The following is a 14672-nucleotide window of genomic DNA, read 5'->3' as shown; positions in this document are numbered from 1 at the left end:
ACAACAGAGACAGATGCTGAATCATCAGCTGCCCCTTGGCAGTCTCTCTGCCAAGAGGGTGCCAGGAGGAGACTGCCAGGCTCTACCCCCCTACACAAACACACACACACAAACCATGAACTAATTCACGTTAGCCCAGACACACACACACACACACACACACACACACACACACACACACACACACACACACACACACACACACACACACACACACACGCTCCACGATGGAACTGTAGTGAGAAGGGAGATGGATGAAGCCTCTTTAATGTATTTCCATGAAAAGAGAGACAAAGGGAGGGAGAGGGGGAGAGACAGATCCCTCAGCTGTCTGGTAGGTTTTGATGTGGTGAAAAAAAGGGGTTTTCATGTTCCTCAACTATGAAGATGAATTGCTTTTGAAGTGCGTTAGCTAGTTCGTTAGCGTCAGTTGGGATTAATTTGCTCTCACCTTCTCCCTTCTCGCTTGATCTAGTTGGAGGTTTGTGTTTGAATCATGCTGCTCATACTTTTGTCTAAAATGGTATTCAAAAGGTTTTATGGTCAACTTGAAGGCCTGGCACCTATCATCACTTAGAGGAGTAACAACTCGTTCTGAAGTAATGGTAACAAGGCCAAAATAATGGTGACAACTAATACTAAAATAATGGTGACCCCTAATACTCAAATAATGTTAACAACCTGTTACGGAAATAATTATAACAACTAACAGAGGTGTCATGCCCATAGTGTGCACAAGGGTTTGATTTGATTTTAGCTGCCGGTGACGGGCAGGACTTGCAGGAGGTATGTTTGTAAATAAATGTTATCATGCTATGTCGCCTATTGATTCCTTCTTGATGAATAAATAAAACAATAATGTTTTTGTTGTTTTTCTGTAATACTAGCCACCAAGCAATGATATGGAGTTGGCTTTAGCTAGCCACCTACTGTAGATAGCTAGCCACCTACTCCCAATCTGATCATGACTCCATTTTGCTCCTTCCTCTCCTATAGGCAGAAACTCAAACAGGAAGTACCCGTGCTGAGGTCTATTCAACGCTGGTCGGACCAATCGTAATCCATGCTTCAAGATTGTTTTGATCACGCGGACTGGGATATGTTCCGGGTAGCCTCCGAGAATAACATTGACGAATACACGGATACGGTGACTGAGTTCATCAGGAAGTGTATAGGAGATGTTGTACCCACAGTGACTATTAAAATCTACCCAAACCAGAAACCGTGGATAGATGGCAGCATTCGTGCAAAAGTGAAAGCGCGAACCACCGCATTTAACCATGTTAAGGTGACTGGGAATATGGCCGAATACAAACAGTGTAGTTATTCCCTCCGAAAGGCAATCAAACAGGCAAAACGTCAGTATAGAAACAAAGTGGAGTCACAATTCAACGGCTCAGACATGAAACGTATGTGGCAGGGTCTACAGACAATCACGGACTACAAAGGGAAAACCATCCACGTCGCGGACACCGACGTCTTGCTTCTGGACAAGCTAAACACTTTCTTTGCCCACTTTGAGGATAACACAGTGCCACTGACGCGGCCCGCTATCAAGGACTGTGGGCTCTCCTTCTCCGTGGCCGACGTGAGTAAGACATTTAAGTGTGTTAACCCTTGCAAGGCTGCAGACCCAGACGGCCTAGGCGCATCCTCGGAGCACTCGCAGGCCAGCTGGCTGGAGTGTTTACGGACATATTCAGTCTCTCCCTATCACAGTCTGCTGTCCCCTCTTGTTTCAAGATGTCCACCATTGTTCCTGTAACCAAGAAAGCAAAGGTAACTGAACTAAATATCGCCCCGTGGCACTCACTTCTGTCATCATGAAGTGCTTTGAGAGGCTAGTTATGGATCATATCACCTCTACCTTACCTGACACCCTAGACCCACTTCAATTTGCTTACCGCCCCAATACATCCACAGACGATGCAATCGCCATCGCACTGCACACTGCCCTATCCCATCTGGACAAGAGGAATGCCTATGTAAGAATGCTGTTCATTGACTATAGCTCAGCATTCAACACCATAGTACCATCCAAGCTCATCATTAGGCTCGGGGCCCTGGGTCTGAACCCCGCCCTGTGCAACTGGGTCCTGGACTTCCTGACGAGCCGCCCCCAGGTGGTGAAGGTAGGAAACAACACCTCCACTTCACTGATCCTCAACACAGGGGCCCCACAAGGGTACGTGCTCAGCCCCCTTCTGTACTCCCTGTTTACCCATGACTGCGTGGCCACACACGACTCCAACGCAATCATCACGTTTGCAGACGACTGATTACCAACAATGACGAGACAGCCTACAGGGAGGAGGTGAGGGCCCTGGGAGAGTGGTGCCAGGAAAATAACCTCTCATTCAACGTCAACAAAACAAAGGAGCTGATCGTGGACTTCAGGAAATAGCAGAGTGAGCATGCCTCTATCTACATCGACGGGACCACAGTGGAGAAGGTGGAAAGTTTCAAGTTCCTCAGCTTACACATCACTGACGATCTTAAATGGTCCACCCACGCAGACAGTGTGTTGAAGAAGGCACAACTGCACCTCTTCAACCTCAGGAGACTGAAGAAATTTGCCTTGGCCCCTAAAACCCTCACAAACTTTTACAGATGCACAATTAAGAGCATCCTGTCAGGCTGTATCACTGCCTGGTACAGCAACTGCACCGCCAGCAACCGCAGGGCTCTCCAGAGAGTGGTGCAGTCTGCCCAACGCATCACCGGGGACAAACTACCTGCTCTCCAGGACACCTAGAGCACCCGATGTCACAGGAAGGCCAAAAAGATCATCAAGGACAACAACCACCCGAGCCACGGCCTGCTCACGCCGTTATCATCCAGAAGGCAAGGACAGTACAGGTGCATCAAAGCTGGGACCGAGAGACTGAAAAACAGCTTCCATCTCAAGGTCATCAGACTGTTAAATAGCCATCACTAGCCGGCTTCCACCCGGTTACGTAACCCTGCACCTTAGAGGCTGCTGCCCTATATACATAGACTTGGAATCACTGGCCACTTTAATAATAGAACACTAGTCACTTTAATAATGTTTACATACTGCTTTACTCATCTCATATGTATATACTGTATTCTGTTCTGCTGTATTTTAGACAACTGAAGAAAAGTGATGCCGAAACGTTGGTGGCTTTTTACCCAATAAATTCAGGAAGATTATGCATATGGATTGGTGGTATTTTACCAAATAAATTACTGGGAGGTTATACATATGGAGTGTGCGACTCTCTTTGTTTTTAGAGCTTACAGTTTATTCTCCGTTAGTCAGCACCTCTACACTAAATAATTTTCTCTGGGTGTGCACCAGCTCATGCTTTTTATTAGTCAATGTCACTCCAACATTGCCCTATCTAATATTTATATATTTCTGAATTCCATTATTTTACTTTTAGATTTGTGTGTGATGTTGTGAATTCTTAGATACTACTGCACTGTTGGAGCTAGGAACACAAGCATTTCGCTTCACCTGCAATAACATCTGCTAAATATGTGTATGTGACCAATATAATTTGATTTGATTTGCCAAAGAAAACAATACGATGACAGACATTTACCAGTAGAAATACTTTACATTTTTATCAGCAAATTCATACTTTCTCATCTTTTGTTTGCTAGAGGCACAGCCCAGTCATTTGTTCAATTAGTTTGATATTTATGGAAGGGACGCAGTCGTTATTTCTTTATGTTCCTTTGCGATGCTCAGTGGCAACGTTCTTATCCCTTGCTTGCTGCTAGCTAGCCAACTAGCTACAGCTACACGGTCACGAACTCTGCAGGCAGAATAACAGCAAAGTTTATTCTGATCACATTGCTTATCAAACACTAGGCTAAAAGCTAGCTAAATAGCTTGTTGCTAGCAAACGTGCCAATATGACAACTGAATTCAAAAACCCCAATTGCTGAAAACAACTGGTCAAACTTGAAATATGGGAGGATTTGACAGCATAGCGCCACTTGAGTCATGACTGCACTGCAACAGTAGGGACCAGAGAAATTTATGTTAATCACTCACCACGTTAGGTCATCAGCTGCTCCAAAAAAAGATGTCCCTGCAAAAACAAATCAATACTTCATTGGGCCCGTGTTTACGATGCATCCAATTTAGGTTTGTGTGGTTGTTGGTTTAGCTTTCAGTGACTTTGTAGCAAATCAAATCAAATTGTATTTGTCACATGCGCCGAATACAACAGGTGTAGACCTTACAGTGAAATGCTTACTTACAAGCCCTTAACCAACAATGCAGTTTTAAGAAAAAAAGTGTTAAGAAAGTATTTACTAAAATAAACTGCAGTAAAAAATATAAAAAATAGAATTCAAAATTCAAAATAATTAAGGAGCAACAATAAAATAACAGTAGCGAGGCTTTATCCTCCTCCCTCTCTGTTTTTCTCACTCACCTGTTTCAATCTCACCTCTCTCTGTCCCACAGCATGGGTGACTCAGTTAGTCTCTAGATTCTATAACAATGGCAACCATGTTGCCCACCTCCATCTTATATACGTATCTGTTCTGTGTCTGTGTGTCACTTACACAATGCTCATTTGTTGAATGCTAGGGAATTTCACAAACACATCTCCACACTCCATCCACCATTTCCCTCTCTGCCCTTCTCTTCTTTCTCTCACTCTCCAGTTCCCTCCATCTATTTTCCTCCCTCTCATTCTCTCTTATCAGACGGAGGTAAGAATAGAACAGGGGAAGCCCTCTCACCTCTCCCTGCACATTGCCAAATTAGCATATTCATGAGAGACAACATTAATTATACATGAGATCCGGAGGGGAAACAGAGAGGTAGAAAATGAGGCATATACAACACACACACACGCACGTACACACACACACACACACACACACACACACACACACGGGAGAGTACAGACGGAACCAATGTGACACACACACATGCATATAATTGGTATGAGAGAATGAAAGATATTGACAGAACGCAGGAGAGAGGTACAGTACTGGTATACACAAAATGAAGGAGAGAGAGAAAACACTCATAGAGAATGGGAAATTGGAAAATGCATTGCTTTTACATTAAATTCTTCAACTCGCATAATTTTATAGTAGTGTATTAGTCAAAAAGCAGTCGACCAAATTATAGTAAAAGGGAATAAAATTATCACCATAAAGCAAGAATATTAAAATCGTTATGACATACAACATGATGTCTGATCTGACACATCAGAGTGACTCATGGGATGGGCAGGGCTCTAAATTAACAGTTTTCATTGGTAATTGTAATTTTTCAACCAAATATTGTGATTTTACTTATAGATATAGATCAAAAACACTTGGGTGAACTGTTGCAGTCATAGCAATATAATAACTATTCTCATTTTATGGTTGGCGTTGTTTGGTATGACAACAAATAAAAAAGCCAGGTTGGAGGGCTGGATCCAAAGTTTTGGAATAGGCTATCTGATTCAGACATGCAGTTGCACAAACAACATGCTGATCTACACCATCACTGGTAGCATACATGTATACAGTTGAAGTCAGAAGTTTACATACACCTTAGCCAAATACATTTAAACACAGTTTTTCACAATTCCTGACATTTAATCCTAGTAACAATTCCCTGTTTTAGGTCAGTTAGGATCAGCACGTTATTTTAAGAATGTGAAATGTCAGAATAATAGTAGAGAGAATTATTTATTTCAGCTTTTATTTCATTCATCACATTCCCAGTGGGTCAGAAGTTCACATACACTCAATTAGTATTTGGTAGCATTGCCTTTAAATTGTTTAACTTGGGTCAAAGGTTTCGGATAGCCTTCCACAAGCTTCCCACAATAGGTTGGGTGAATTTTGGCCCATTCCTCCTGATAGAACTGATGTAACTGAATCAGTTTTGTAGGCCTCCTTGCTCACACATGCTTTTTCAGTTCTGCCCACAAATGTTCTATAGGTTTGAGGTCAGGGCTTTGTGATGGCCATTCCAATACGTTGACCTTGTTGTCCTTAAACCATTTTGCCACAACTTTGGAATTTGCTTGGGGTCATTGTCTATTTGGAAGACCCATTTGCGACCAAGCTTTAACTTCCTGACTGATGTCTTGAGATGTTGCTTAAATATATCCACATAATTTGACTCCCTCATGATGCCATCTATTTTGTGAAGTGCACCAGGCCCTCCTGCAGCAAAGCACCCCCACAACATGATGCTGCCACCCCCGTGCTTCATGGTTGGGATGGTGTTCTTCGGCTTGCAAGCCTCCCCCTTTTTCCTCCAAACATAACAATGGTCATTATGGCCAAACAGTTCTATTTTTGTTTCATCAGACCAGAGGACATTTCTCCAAAAAGTATGATCTTTGTTCCCATGTGCAGTTGCAAACCGTAGTACGGCTTTTTTATGGTGGTTTTGGAGCAGTGGCTTCCTCCTTGCTGAGTGGCCTTTCAGATTATGTCGATATAGGACTCGTTTTACTGTGGATATAGATACTTTTGTACCTGTTTCCTCCAGCATCTTCACAAGGTCCTTTGCTGTTGTTATGAGATTGATTTGCACTTTTTGCACCAAAGTACGTTCATTTCTAGGAGACAGAACGCATCTCCTTCCTGAGCGGTATGATGGCTGCGTGGTCCCATGGTGTTTATACTTGCGTACTATTGTTTGTACAGATGAACATGGTACCTTCAGGTGTTTGGAAATTGCTCCCAAGGATGAACCAGACTTGTGGAGGTCTACAATTTATTTTCTGAGGTCTTGGCTGATTTCTTTTGATTTTCCCATGATGTCAAGCAAAGAGGCACTGAGTTTGAAGGTCGGCCTTGAAATACATCCACAGGTACACCTCCAATTGACTCAAATGATGTCAATTAGCCTATCAGAAGTTTCTAAAGTCATGACATCATTTTCTGGAATTTTCCAAGCTGTTTAAAGGCACAGTCAACTTAGTGTATGTAAACTTCTGACCCACTGGAATTGTGATACAGTGAATTATAAGTGAAATAATCTGTCTGTAAACAGTTGTTGAAAGAATTACTTGTGTCATGCACAAAGTAGATGTCCTAACCGACTTGCCAAAACTATAGTTTGTTAACAAGAAAGTTGTGGAATGGTTGAAAAGTGAGTTTTAAGACTTCAACCTAAGTGTATGTAAACTTCTGACTTCAACTGTATATATTAGAGCTAACGTTTGCTTTGTCATAGCTAGTGCATTAAGCTTCCTAACTAACTTGGGGTTTGCAGAGAGAGCAAGATACAGAAACTGATAGTATAGTAGAGAAAACCTCTGGATTCATATTTAGAAGCGACTTGGAAAGCAGAATTGTTCTTGTTTTGTAAGAATCTGTGTTGAGTGCATGAATTGGCAGCATGCTGAGAGAATAAACATCATGGAGGAACTGTGTGCTGCCTGCTTGAGTGACAGAGGGCAGGTCTTGGTGTGTGTGGCCCGGGAACTGTAAGCAAGCAGCCACGGATGGAGAAAGAGGACTCTATGGCACTTGGAGGCTGCGGTAAAGCGAAGCCTAATCATTACAAAAATGATTATCTGGGTGCTCCCAAAATCCAGTTCGCACAGCACAATATTACGGAGCATATGTGACCAAATTGGTCGACACTTTAGAGCTCTGGGAGAGGGACATGCTGTGTAATGTGATGGCGGTGGCGGGTGGCTGAGTAAGTCGTCCAGTGTAGACTGGTGTCACTTGAAATCAGAGGACAGGCTCACTGTAATTGTTGGAATGGAATTAATGGTTGGTACCTTTCCATTAATTCCCATTGAGCTCATCTTCTGATTTCTCCCTCCACCAGCCTCCACTGGAAACATCAGTATTATCCAATCATAGACAACTGAAGCAGCCATACCTATCGGACTATCAGAGAGCTTGCGGTAAACCCCCTTAGCCAGCCCAGTAAACTCACTTAGGACTACTGAAGACCTCATCCACCTCTACACTTCATTTCTCTCCTCATCCCCCATTCAACCCACCTCCTCATTTTTCCCTCTTTATCCCTCTCCGATTTGATTCACAAAATCACTACCAAGTATCACCACAGTGGAGTACCACATAAAGCATTCATGGCTGCACTAGAAGAGACACTTGGCAGGGGTTACAGTATAAACATTCAGATATGGTGCTGTACACTTTTTTTCTTGACTAGTATTGCTGTAAATGGATGGTTAGCTAAGAACGTAATTACTTAATTTTGGATTAGACTCCAGTGCTTGAGCCATTAATGCCATAATGAGACAAACTGGACATACTATACAGTAGGCTAAGCATGGACGGACATTTTCAGACTGAGCTTTAGCACAGTGACAGTAATAACATAATGGACATGATTCAGAGTTGAAATAAACACAACTCAGACTTTTGTGTAAATCCTTATTAAATTTTTTTTTCACCTTTATTTAACCAGGTAGGCTAGTTGAGAACAAGTTCTCATTTGCAACTGCGACCTGGCCAAGATAAAGCATAGCAATTCGACACGTACAACAACACAGAGTTACACATGGAATAAACAAAACAGACAGTCAATAATACAGTAGAACAAAAGAAAACAAAAAGTCTATATACAGTGAGCGCAAATTAGGTAAGTTAAGGCAATAAATAGGCCATGGTGGCGAAGTAATTACAATATAGCAATTAAACACTGGAATGGTAGATGTGCAGAAGATGAATATGCAAGTAGAGATACTGGGGTGCAAAGGAGCAAGATAAATAAATAAATACAGTATGGGGATGGGGTAGGTAGATAGATGGGCTGTTTACAGATGGGCTATGTACAGGTGCAGTGATCTGTGAGCTGCTCTGACAGCTGGTGCTTAAAGCTAGTGAGGGAGATATGAGTCTCCAGCTTCAAAGATTTTTGCAGTTCGTTCCAGTCATTGGCAGCAGAGAACTGGAAGGAAAGACGAGGGGGTGACCAGTGAGATATACCTGCTGGAGCGCATGCTACGAGTGGGTGCTGCTATGGTGACCAGTGAGCTGAGATAAGGTGGGGCTTTACCTAGCAGAGACTTGTAGATAACCTGTAGCCAGTGGGTTTGGCGACAAGTATGAAGCGAGGGCCAACCAACGAGAGCGTACTGGTCGCAATGGTGGGTAGTGTATGGGGCTTTGGTGACAAAACGGATGGCACTGTGATAGACTGCATCCAGTTTGTTGAGTAGAGTCTTGGAGGCTATTTTATAGATGACATCACCGAAGTCGAGGATCGGTAGGATAGTCAGTTTTACGAGGGTGTGTTTGGCAGCATGAGTGAAGGATGCTTTGTTGCGATATAGGAAGCCGATTCTAGATTTAATTTTGGATTGGAGATGCTTAATGTGAGTCTGGAAGGAGAGTTTACAGTCTAACCAGACACCCAGGTATTTGTAGTTGTCCACATATTCTAAGTCAGAGCCGTCCAGAGTAGTGATGCTGGACGGGCGAGCAGGTGCGGGCAGTGATTGATTGAATAGCATGCATTTAGTTTTACCTGCGTTTAAGAGCAGTTGGAGGCCACAGAAGGAGAGTTGTATGGCACTGAAGCTCGTCTGGAGGTTAGTGATCACAGTGTCCAATGAGGGGCCAGAAGTATACAGAATGGTGTCGTCTGCGTAGAGGTGACGTCAATGCGAGACTTAAATAAGCAGATGTCAAGTCAGAGTACCACCCACATTGTCTGCTGCATGATATGTAATTTGAATGGGATATAGGCTGCATAACAGAGACTTACTAAGTGTGTGTGGTGTTATAGTAAATAGGGTCCCCCCCATGCTGATCAAGATACGCTATATATACAAAAGTATGTGGACACCCCTTCAAATTTGTGGATTCGGCTATTCCAGCCACACCCATTGCTGACAGGTGTATAAAATCGAGCGCGCCATGCAATCTCCATAGTCAAACATTTGCAGTAGAATGGCATTACTGAAGAGCTGTTACTTTCAACGTGGCACCATCATAGGACCTTTCCAACAAGTCTGCTCGTCAAATTTCTGCAATCTGCAGAGTAGCGCTACTGCAATGAACTGAGTACATTTAATTGGGAAACACAAGGAAATGGGAGGGACAAAAGGGGACATAGAGAGAGAGAAGTAAAGGATGGGAGGGAGATAGAGAGAAGAAAACAGAGGAAGGGAGGGATGGGGAGAGAACACTAGGCAGAAACAGAAACAAATCACTGAAATATATAGGATGCATGAGTAGCATCTCTATCTATTTATTTATTTAACTTTAAAAAATGTTTTTTATTAGGATCCCCATTAGACAATTGCGACAGCTAGTCTTACTGGGGTCCAACACATAATGAAAAGACATTACAGACAAAAGACGTACAATTTACATACATTTAAAAACATGAACAGGTAGTGTGCGTGTGTGTACGTCTATCAGTTACACATACATGTCTGTACATACACACAACAAGTAGGTCCCACGGGGGAGAGGCGTTGTGCCGTGAGGTGTTGCTTTATTTGGGTTTTTAAACCAGGTTTACTGTTCACTTGAGCTGTATGAGATGGAAGGGAGTTCCATGCAATCATGGCTCTGTATACTGTACGTTTCTTGAATTTGTTCTGGACCTGGGACTGTGAAAAGACCCCTGGTGACATGTCTGGTGGGGTAAGTGTGTGTGTAAGTTCTGTGTGTAAGTTGACTTTGCAAACAATTTGGCATTTCTAACACAATAATGTTTCTTATAAAAACAAGAAGGGATGCAGTCAGTCTCTCCTCAACTCTTAGCCAAGAGAGACTGGCATGCATAATATTTATATCAGTCCTCTGATTACAATGAAGAGCAAGACGTGCCACAATCTTCTGGGCCAGCTGCAGCTTAACTAGGTATTTCCTTGCAGCACTTGACCACATGACTGGACAATAATCAAGATAAGATAAAACTACAGACTGCAGGACTTGCTTTGTGGATTTTGGTGTCAAAAAATCAGAGCATCTCTTTATCACAGACAGACCTCTCCCCATCTTTACAACCATTGAACCTATATGTTTTGACCATGACAGTTTGCAATTCATCTTAAAGTGTAATTAATAACTTCACCATGCTCAAAGGAATATTCAGTGTCTGCTTTTTATATTTTTACCCATCTGCCAATAGGTGCCCTTCTTTGTGAGGCATTGGAAAAAAACTGGTATTTGTGGTTGAATCTGTGTTTGAAATTCACTTCTCGACTGAGGGATCTTATGTGTGGGGTACAGAGATGAGGTAGTCATTAAATCATGTTAAACAATATCATTGCACAGAAAGTGAGTCAATGCAAATTATCACTTCAATTATTAAGCACATTTTTACTCCTGAACTTAGTTAGGCTTGCCATAATAACTGGGTTCAATACTTATTGACCCAAGACATTTCAGCTTTTCATTTTGAACTCATTTGTAAACATTTCGAAAAACATAATTCCACTTTGTGTGTAGGCCAGTCCAAAAAATATTTTTTATTAGACATTTATTCAGGCTGTAACACAACAAAATGTGGATACTTTCTGAAATAAAAATAGGTTTAGGCTACTACATGATGCAAAAATGTTCCCTATACCCATCATGACGTTGCTACAACCTAAAGGCCGGCCCAAGGGCCGTAAGCGGCCCGCGACTTGATTCAATACGGCCCGCATAATCATGCTCAGATCACATAAAGAATTTGCGATAGTAAAGTTTAGAAAAACGTCTTTGAATACTCGCCTTTGTGTAATGATTTAACTCCCACCGCTTGTGGGTCATTTATTTTGAAGGCCCGTATAAATAACTGCACGAGGACAGACAGTGATTGACAGGCTGACACACACGTCAGTTACAAATAGTAGCTAGCTAGAAATTGTGCAAAAAGTAGTTTTTCAAAGATTTCAAAGAAAAGGAAAGTAGACAATGCATGTAGGGTGTTCCAGCAAGAGAGGACATCGAAATATTTCTTTATTGAGATATCTGGGAAAACTGTGCAAAGAGAGTATCGCTGTCTTGAAAGATTACAACTTGTCCCGACACTTCCAGACGAAGCATGCAGAGAAATATAGGAATATGTCTTCTGAGCAGAGGGCAAGTGCATCGAAAGAGTTGCTTTCTCAGTTGCAAAAGAAGCAAGGACTTTTCACAAAACTGCATTCAGCAAACAATGGAATTGCGAGAGCTAGCTACAGTATGCACTGGCCCACAAATTTGCTATACATAGTAAGCCATTCGGCGAATTCATTAAAGAATGTTTAATTGACTCTGCAGCAATACTTTGCTCAGACAAGAAAGAGCTGTTTGAAAATGTTTCCCTGTCAAGACGAACAGTGACACGGCGTGTTGAGGACATCGCAGAGAATATGGAACAGCATTTGAAAGACAAGGTAAAGGAGTTCACCTATTTCTCCTTGGCCCTGGATGAGAGCAATGATGCACGTGACGTGCCACAGTTGTTGATATTCTTACGAGGTATAACCCTAGACTCTGAAATTACGGAGTAGCTTGCTTCAGTGCAGTCAATGAAGAGCACAACCACAGGGTTATATTCATTGGAGGAGGTTAATAAGTGTGTGGCAAAGCTGGGACTGAGTTTTGAAAAGTTATCCAGTGCGACCAAACTTGACAGGAAAAAACGTTGGCCTTTGAGAAAAGGACACAAGATCAAGTAGCTGAGCTGAACCCAGATCAGAAAATTATTTTCCAGCATTGCATTATTCGTCAGGATACCTAGTCAGTTGTACAACTGAATGCGTTCAACTGAAATTAATCTTCTGCATTTAACCCAACCCCTCTGAATCAGAGAGGTGCGGAGAGCCGCCTTAATCGACATCCACGTCTCCAGTGCCTGGGGAACAGTGGGTTAACTGCCTTGCTCAGGGGCATAATGACAGATTTTTACCTTGTCAGCTCTGGGATTTGATCCAGCAACCTTTCGGTTACTGGCCCAACGCTCGAACACTCTAATCACTAGGCTACAGGTGCTCTGTAAATGTGTTCTGAAAATGAGCCATGTTGTGGATACAGTCACTGAAGTGGTAAACTTCATAAGAGCAAAATCTTTAAACCACAGGTAGTTTGTCTCACTGTTGGAAGAGACAGAGTCGGGTCATGCAGATCTCCCCTTATACACAAACGTGAGATGGCTGAGTTTGGGGAAGGTGCTTAAAAGGGTGTGGGACCTGAAGTCGGAGATTGCTGAGTTTTTGCAAATGAAAGTAAAATATGTGGATTTCCCTCAACTGCAAGATAAAGAATGATTGGCTGATTTTTGCCTTCACCGTGGACATCATGGCCCTCATGAATGAACTGAATTCCAAACTAATAGTGAATGGGCCTTTTTGCACATCAGATGTACAGCCTTGTCAAAGACTTCAAGGGAAAATGACTCCACCTGACGCGCCAAGTAGAAGCCAACAATCTCACCCACCTTCCGACACTACTAGTCTGTTCCCTATCAGATGACCAGTTGCTGCGTGCTTTGCACGGTGAGTTTTCTCGTCATTTTGAGGATTTCAAGGTTTTGGAAAATGGCATGCTGTTGGTTTCCTCTCCTTTCCTTAAAAAGGATTTCCTCTCCTCTCCTTAAAAAGGATAACTTTTTAAATGTTTAAAAAAAATACATTTTTATGAAATTCATTGATGGTCCTCCCTTTCCTCCTCTAAGGAGCCTCCACCGATGCGATAAGGCCAGAAATAATTACAGACACGTGATAATCTGAAGTGCCCAAAAGGAGTACTAAATGTCTTGTGATATGTTATATAAAATCCTTAAAAGATACCAACATTCTGGTAGTTTACTGGTAAACGTAGAACATTTCCAGTAATATACACTCCCTTTGCAAACCAACGCACATCTGTATGTAAAAAATAAATAAATACGGATTTCTCAAATATACAGTTTGAAGTCGGAAGTTTACATACACCTTAACCAAATCCATTTAAACTCAGTTTTTCACAATTCCTGACATTTAATCCTAGTAAAAATTCCCTGTTTTAGGTCAGTTAGGATCACCACTTTATTTTAAGAATGTGAAATGTCACAATAATAGTAGAGAGAATGATAAATGTCAGCTTTTATTTCTTTCATCACATTCCCAGTGGGTCAGAAGTTTACATACACTCAATTAGTATTTGGTAGCATTGCCTTTAAATTGTTTAACTTGGGTCAACGTTTCGGGTTGTCTTCCACAAGCTTCCCACAATAAGTTGGGTGAATTTTGGCCCATTCCTCCTGACAGAGCTGGTGTAACTGAGTCAGGTTTGTAGGCCTCCTTGCTCGCACACATGCTTTTTCAGTTCTGCCCACAAATTTTATGTAGGATTGAGGTCAGGGCTTTGTGATGGCCACTCCAATACCTTGACTTTGTTGTTCTTAAACCATTTTGCCACAACTTTGGTAGTATGCTTGAGGTCATTGTCCATTTCGAAGACCCATTTGCGACCAAGCTTTAACTTCCTGACTTGATGTTGCTTCAATATATCCACATAATTTTCCTCCCTCATGATGTCATCTATTTTGTGAAGTGCACCAGGCCCTCCTGCAGCAAAGCACCCCTACGATATGATGCTGCACCCCCGTGCTTCACGGGTGGGATGGTGTTCTTCGGCTTGCAAGTCTCCCCCTTTTTCCTCCAAACATAACAATGAAATACAGCCGTGAAATACATCCACAGGTACACCTCCAATTGACAAAAATTATGTCAATTAGCCTATCAGAAGCTTTTAAAGCCATGACATCATTTACTGGAATG

This window comes from Salmo salar, chromosome 05 (genome assembly GCF_965601325.2).
Source record: "Salmo salar chromosome 05, fSalSal1, whole genome shotgun sequence".
Classification (NCBI taxonomy): domain Eukaryota; kingdom Metazoa; phylum Chordata; class Actinopteri; order Salmoniformes; family Salmonidae; genus Salmo; species Salmo salar.
The sequence above is the reverse complement of the archived record's forward strand: the minus strand, read 5'-3'. Positions refer to the sequence as shown.